The sequence below is a fragment of the Camelus bactrianus genome, chromosome 6 (assembly GCF_048773025.1).
Source record: "Camelus bactrianus isolate YW-2024 breed Bactrian camel chromosome 6, ASM4877302v1, whole genome shotgun sequence".
Classification (NCBI taxonomy): Eukaryota; Metazoa; Chordata; class Mammalia; order Artiodactyla; family Camelidae; genus Camelus; species Camelus bactrianus.
The window spans coordinates 113,257,831-113,266,458 of NC_133544.1; positions in this window are offsets into that span (position 1 = coordinate 113,257,831).

Below are 8,628 nucleotides of genomic sequence, written 5' to 3' on the forward strand. Positions count from 1 at the left end.
TCAGGAGCACATAAAGAATGCTACATTGCTGATGAGCATGTAAATTAGTACAATCACCTGAGAAGCAAATACCTGTCAGTATCCACTTTAACCTGAACATACAGATAAACCTATTCCAGCAAATCTGTTTCTAGGTAAATACCTAATAAAAGTGGCCACTGTCAGGAAAAACTGAAACATTTTGAAACACACATTCAACCACACAAAAGATTACTTGGTGTCTGTCTAGCTCACCCTTTGAATATTTCAAATTCAATGTTACTGAGCTATTTTCTAACTCTGTAGGTAGTAGGAAACATACAGTACTATAAATTATTATTTTTCTTTAGAAATGCTAATGTACTTAATCTTGTGGAATGCAACTGCTGGGTATCATTTCCTCAGTGTGCTATTGTTTGCCTAGATGTCTTCTTTAAAGGAACCCTTCATCTCCTCTCTAATTCACCATTTCTAAGAGGGTCAACACATAATTGGTGTGAAAGACAAGACTTATAAAATATGATAGCATATCGTAATTTGACCTTCAAGGCCTTTTACATTCTGGCCTCAAACATCATTTCCAAATTCAACTTTTTATTTCCCTTTCTCAACTCATATTCCAAAGACTGTTACTGACACTTCAACCATCTTGCATGATGTCTTCATCCATTACCCAATTCCTTTCCCAGCATGCATACTCACACAGACAAACACACACAAACAGGATCACTTCCACCTGCCTTCCTTTCCTCTTTGAACTTTTTGAGCACTACTGTGAGCCACTCATTTAAATTTCAATTATTAATCATCTTACATATTTACCTTTGTGCATACCAATCTCTCCTTTTGCTTGGCAAGTTCTGAAGGCTTATCCTTCCTGTTATTAACTGATTTGTTATCTGGTCCTGGGGTGAAGTCTTTTATGCATATGAGTTGAAAGAGAAGCAGTCAAGGGAATGGTTGATGAAGAAGTATAAAAATTGCCATGTTGGAAAATCTAGGACAGCAAAAAGAAACAAACAAACAAAAATAATTGGTCATGCAGAGAAACTGTGAAACCAATGATATTTATGCTTTAAGTCCAGGATTACCTCCCTGCCTAGTTCATTGGAATTCAAACCTAGGAATTTGCCCATGTGGTCCCACACCATCTCCACTTTCTGCTTCTGCTATTCATTCTTGTGGAATTGTCTGTATGACATCTGCCTTCAGCTTGTCTTTGTCTTCTGGTATCTGCTCATGTCCCTTCATCCCAGTTCTTAGTGACTTATCAGATGTCACTGAGATCACAGCCACGAAGTTCCTTATACCATGTCTGGTGCAGGGTAGGTGCTCAGTGAGGATTTCCCTTCTTCTTAAAGTAGCTCAGATTTGTTATTATGCTTCCCGTGGAAGTGAACAAAAGGCTTTTATTAAATTAGGAAATAAAAGCAACCTGTGTTGTTTCTTGATCAAAGATGTCAGCCTGAGGCAGAATTCCAAGTTAGATGCTTGGAGAGTCAGTGGGAACACCACAGGACCCTCTCCCTCCTTGTCTCTCTAGAAGGACTCACTTGCTCATTGTCCTTTAGGGGCTTAAGGAGCAAGTCTGAACTCACATCTCCTTGTTCACATCAGAGGCTTCCATCCAACCACCATTGCCCTGACTCCACCCTCTCCTCCAGCAGCACCTGCTCAACTCCAGAGTAGAAACTGAGAGCAGTGTCTGTAGATCAGAGTCCAGACAGCTAGCTCTTCCTGCATAAAGTAGGGTGCCCCTGCACTGAGCTGTGTTGAAAGGCAGCAAGCATCCACTTTTTAGCAGGTAGGACTTCCCCCTTCTCCACTCTCTCACCCTTTGTGTCTCTTCCCCCTCTCCCTTTCCTCCCCTCCATCCTTCTCTAACACACCCTTGAATGGATGATGCTGGCTTGCAGCTGTTAACTTAGTTCTTTTTTATAAACCCAGTAGTTTATTTCAAAGTAGAGATTTTAAGCTTACTGAACAAAATCCCACTACAATTGACACTTATACAGACACTAGACTACTGTACACTTAAAAAAAGAAAAAAATCAAGAAGGGCCAAGGTGGTAGGGTAGAACTACACTCTTAGCTCACCCTCTTCCACAAATGCACCAAGACTGACATCCACTGACCCACCTATCCAATCAGAAATTCTGATGAACTTTGACAGAACTTCACCTTCATCAAAAGACAAAACACGCCATTAATCTGGTAGGAGAAAAGGAAAATAAAAGGAAGAAAAAGGAAAATAGAGCAGTCTAGTCCCATGGGAGGGAGCAGCAAAGGTGGTATAGTGCTCATTTGTTGGGTCTCTCCCACTCCAATGAAGAGGTCAGCTGGATGGAGGGGGAACCTCTGAGGCTTGAAATTGTGTAGAATAGCCCTTGACTGACAGAACAAAGTTAAATGGGCAAAAAGGGTCCTCATGATCCCCAAGCTTAGACACGAACCAGCAGGTGTGGGATGAAACAGACTGCCTGAGCCTGATGGAGGACTTGGGCCAATTGTACAGAGGCAACCTCAGGAGATTTCAATGTGCTGTGTGCCATCGCTGGGAAGGTATACAGAGCAGAACAACATGAGTCCCACATAAAATATGAAGAAAAAAGGCAAAGCAACACTGCTTGTGTGCCCTGGGGGGAGGGGTGCCATAGCTTTTGTCTTTGAAGACTTGTGGCATCATTTCTGGTGCCTTTTCTGGAGAAGAGAGGTGGGACTCAAACACACCCACCATATACTCTAATGTGCACCCAGGTGGAGGCAGGGTTGAAATCTCAATCCCTACCTAGGGGCTCTGCAACCTCATAGGGGGGACTCAGATTTGTTTACAGCCCCAGGAAAATAGGAAAGTTCTGCTGCAGTACCTCTGTGAACTAATGCTTCTAAGACAAATGAACAAGGAGCAGAGTTCTGGCACAGAGCAGGGGTGATGGCTGGTATGACCATTTTATCCAAGTCCACCTAGAGAGCATGGAACTGAAGTGAAGTTGGGATGGGCACTGAAAGACAGAGTGACCCAACCACCTATCATGCACAAGTGCACCACCACAATGCAGCATTTGGAGGAGACATGACACATGGCACTAGGAGAAGCACACATCAGGGGCACAACTGGAGGGCCTCTGGAACGAGTGACTGGAGTTCATGTAGCAGGGTGAGAACAGGAGCAGCAACAACCACAAAATAAAAAGGAGGTCTCATTTAATAGCCAGGGAAGACTCTTACTACCAGGTCACAGGCCAAATCCCCAACAAAAAGGATAACAGGCAAAAGACAGGAAGATATAGTAACCACCCATACTTCAGACAGAGCTATCGACAAAATTATTAAGAGCACATAGTGCCCACAAGAACACATCCACATATTTTCACTTTTTTCTTTTACTTTTTAAATTTTTACTTTTAAAAGATTTTTATTTTTCTATGTTTAACCCCTTTTAAAATTGGACATTAAAATATTTTAAATTGTTTTTAGTTTGTCTCAATTTCATTTTTATTTCTCTTTGCTTTAATCTTCTATTATTGATTAGACTCTGTTCTCAAATTTTTTTTCTTTTTTAAGATTTTTAATTTCTCACAATTTGCTTTTATCTCTTTGTTTTGTTCTCTTATTTATTATAATCAGTTTTCAGATATTATTTTCTAATTTTAAGGCTTTTAAAATTTGTCTCAACTCAATTTTTATTTCTCTTTGACTTGTTCTTTTATTGTTCATAATCTGTTTTCAAATCTTATTCTCTTCTTTTAAATTTATTTTTGAGCTTTATTTCTGCATCTGTTTTAGGTAAATAAGTAAAAAGAAAACCTTTAGAAACAGAAAAGATAACTGATGCTTCATAATCAATAGTGCAGGAGAGATATAAGTAAAATAAAGAAGTAGAGGAACAACTCCCATTTAAAAGAACAGGTAAAATCCCCTGAAAGAGAGATCAATGAAATAGACCTTGATAATCTATTAAATCATGATTTCAAAGAAGGAGAGATAAAAGTACTAAAGACACAAAAGGTGATTGTGTATAGAGGCAAAGACTATGTCAAATAGGAAATTGAAACTTTATAAAGAAGTGTGAATTAAAATAGGAAAACACATTTGCTGAGATAAGACCTGATTTAAAAGTTGTAAAAAAAAAAAAAAGTAGGCTACTTAATGCAGAGGAATTAAGTGGTTTAGAATACAGGACAACATAAATCAACTAATCAGAACAGAAGAGAGGAAAACAAATAAAAACAAATGAAAAAACAAAATTCAATGAAAACAATTATCCTATGGGATAATATAAAACTTGCCAAAACCTATGCATAACAGGGGTCTCAGAAGGAGAAGAAACAGCAAAAGGGATTGAAAAGGTATTTGAAGAAATCTTAATTAAGAACTTCTGAAACATAAAGAAGCAATCAGATATACCAATACAGGAAGTAGGAAGGGACCAAAACAAGAAGAAACCAAACAGACACACACTGAGCTATATTATAATCAGCATGGCCTGGGTTGAAGATAAAGAAATGATTCTAAAGGCATAAGGAGAAAAACAGAGTTAGTTACAAAGGTAACCTCATAAGGCTTTCAGCTGATTTCTCTACAGAAACACTACAAGCCAGAAGGTAGTGGCAAGATATATTCAAAGTCCTGAATGAGAAACAAACAAAAAGATTCAGCCTAGGATAATTTATCCAGCAAGTCTATTCTTTAGAATAGAAGGAGAAATAAATATCTTCACAGACAAGCAAAAATAAAAGAATTTAGCAACACTAAATCTATACTAAAAGAAATATTGAATGGTATACTCTAAATCAAAAAGAAGTAGGTTGCTTTTGAAAGGAGAAAACCATAATTGGAAAGGTGATAAATACCATGAATTACAACAGAATAAACATGGAATAGTAAAAGAAGACATCTAATTCATTCTCGGTAGGATGGGTTTGAGCTTATATTTCTATATGTTTAAAACACACAGATACAGTAATGGGTTAATATATGTACAAAATTGGGTAACCATAAGACAAAAACTTACAAGAGAGTCACAAAAACTAAAAATTAACCAAGATAATAGGAAGGAAAACGTAAAAAAAAACACAATAAAAAAAAGAAAGGAACAGGGAAAAAATGCCAAATCACCTGCAAAATTAAGTTCAAAATCGCAATAAACTAAAGTTTATCAGAAATTACTTTAAATTTCAATAGGTTAAATGCTCCAATGAAAAGACCTAGAATGACAGACTGGATAATAAAACAAGAACCTAAAATATGCCACATAAAAGAGACCCACATTTGGGAAAAGGACACAAATAGACTGTGAGTGAGAAAATTGAACAAGATATTACACACAAACAGAAATGAAAAGAAAGCAGGGGTAGCAATACTGATTTCACACAACATGAACTTTAAAACAAAGACCATAAAGAAAGATGAAGAACGTTTTATGATTTAAGGAGCAATACAAGATGAATATACTACATCCATTAACATAATTACACCCAATGTAGGAGCAATTAAATACATAAAGCAAATTCTAACAGATATAAAATGAGAAATTGCTGGGAATAAAATAATGGTAGGAAATTAAAACATCCCATTATCCTCACTGGAATATCTTCCAGATGCAAATTTAATAACGCAACAGAAATTAAATGATACAATATACAAATTAGACATGGTTGGTATTTCAGAATATTACATCCTAAAAAAAAATACAATATACATTCTTCATAAGTGCACATGGAACATTTTCTAGGGTGGATCATGTACTTGGGCACAAAAGAAGACTCAACAATTTTAAGACGATAGTAATTATTTTAAGCATTTTTTTCTGAACACAATGCATGAAACTAGAAATCAACTACAGAAAAACAAAGGAGAAAAAAACAACAGCATGATGATTAAACAACATGATACTAAGAAACCAATGGGTCAATGATAAAATCAAAGAAGAAATTAAAAACTACTTTGAGACAAATGACAAAAATCAAAACCTCACAAATTCTATAGGATGCAGCGAAAGCATTCCTAAGAAGAAAGTTCATTGCAATAAAGGTCTTCCTCAAAAAAGATGAACACTCTGAAATAAACAACTAACCAACTAAAAGAATTAGAGAAAGAAGAGCAAACAAAACCTAAAGTCAGCAGAAGGAAGAAAACAATAAAGATCAAGGAGGAAATAAATAAAATAGAGATTTAAAAACAATAGAAAAAGTCAATCAAACAAAGAGCTGTTGTTTTTTTTTTTGAAACAGTAAATAAAATTGACAAACCTCGAGCCTAGCTTACAAAGAAGAGAAAAGTCAGAGCACAATCAAAATAAGAAAGGAAAAGAGAAATTACAACCAATACCACAGAAATTCAAAATATCATATGAGAATACTGTGAACAACTTTATGGAAATTAAATGAATAACCTTGAAGAAAAAGACAAGTTTCTGGAAACATACAGTCCACATGACTGAATCAAGAAGAAATTGACCACCAGAACAAACCAATCACTAGAAAAGAAATTGAATAAGCATAAAAAAAAAAAAAACTCCCAATGAACAAATGTCCAGGACTGCATGGCTTCCCCAGGGAATTCTATCATACATACAAAGAAGAACTCATACCGGCATTTCTCAAAATCTTCCAGAAGATTGAAGAGGAGGGGGTACTCGCAAACTCATTCTAAGAAGTCACCATCACCCTGATACCAAAACCAGATAAAGACACTACTAAAAAAGAAACTCACAGATCAATATCACTGAGGAAACATAGATACAAATATTCTCAACATAATATTAGCAAACAGAATCCAACAGCACATAGAAAAGATCATACACCATGATCAAGTCGGGTTTATCCCAGGACCACAAGGATGGTTCAACATATGCAAATCAATCAATAATATACCCCAACAACAAGAGAAAGGACAAAACCCACATGATCATCTTAATAGATGCAGAAAAAGCATTTGATAAGATTCAATGCCCATTATGATAAAAATCCTCACCAAATTAGGTATAGAGGGGACATATCTCAACATAAGTAAAGTTGTTCATGACAAACCTACTGCCAGCGTAGAACTCAATGGTGAAAAGCTGAAAACCTTCCTAATAAAATCTGGCAAAAGGCAAGGTTCTCCACTCTTACCATTTTTATTCAACATAATCTTGGAAGTCCTAGCCACTGCAATCAGGAAAGAAAAAGAAATACAAGAGATCCAAATTGGAAAAGAAGCTAAAAAATCGTCACTATATGCAGATGACATGATACTATATATAGAAAACCCTAAAAGGCCCAGGCAAAAACTACACGAACTAATGAAAGAATTTGGCAAAGTACAAGGATACAAGATCACAAGATTAATGTACAAAAGGATACAAGATTAATGTACAAAAATCAGTTGCATTTCTTTACACTAATGATGAATCAACAGGAAAAAGAAATAAAGAAACAATCCCTTTTAAAATTACATCTAAAATAGTAAAATATCTAGGAGTAAATCTAACCAAGGAAGCAGAAGACTTATACATGGAGAACTACAAGGAAATTAAAGGAGACTTTAAAAAATGGAAAGATATCCCATGCTCCTGGATTGGAAGAATTAGTATTGTTAAAATGGTCACATTTCCCAAGGCAATCTACATATTTAATGCAATCCCTATCAAATTACTAAAGGCATATTTCACAGAAGTGGAACAAATTATTATAAAATTTATATGGAATCACAAAAGACCCAGAATTGCCAAAATATAACTGAAGGAAAAGAATGAGGCTGGAGGAACAACCCTCCCAGAATTCAGACCATACTACAGAGCTACATTAATTAAAACAGCATGGTATTGATACAAAACAGACATATGGATCAATGGAACAAAATTGCCCAGCAATGAACCCACAATGTTTTGGTCAATTAATCTTCAACAAAAGAGGCAAGAACATACAATGGAAAAAAGAAATTCTCTTCAGCAAATGGTGTTGGGAAAATTGGACAGCAGCATGTAAATCAATGAAGTTAAAATACTCCCTCTCACCATACACAAAAATAAACTCAAAATGGATTAAAGACTTAAATATAAGACAAGTCACAATAAACCTCTTAGAAGAAAACACAAGCAGAACATAATCTCACATACATCTCAGCAATGTTCCCCAGGGCAGTCTACCAAAGAAATAGATATAAAAGTAGAAATAAACAAATGGGACCTAATTAAACTTAAAAGCTTTTGCACAACAAAGGAAACCATAGGCAAAACAAAATGGCAACCTATGGATTAGGAGAAAATATGTGCAAAAGATGAAACTGACAATGCTTAATCTCCAGAATATATAAACATCTCATACGACTTAATAAGAAAAAGAAAAACAACCCAATCCAAAAAATGGGCAAAACACCTAAACAAGCACTTCTCCCATGAAGACATACAAATGGCCAAAGGCATATGAGAAAATGCTCAATACCTTTAATTATCAGAGAAATGCAAATTAAAACTACAATGAGGCTTCACCTCACACCAGTTGGAATGACCATCATTCAAAAGTCTATAAATGACAAATGCTGGAAAGGGTTTTGTTGAAAAGGGACCCCCCTACACAGTTGGTGGGAATTTTGTTTGGTGTAGCCATTGTGGAAAACAGTATGGAGATTCCTCAAAAGACCAAAAGTAGACTTAACATATGATGC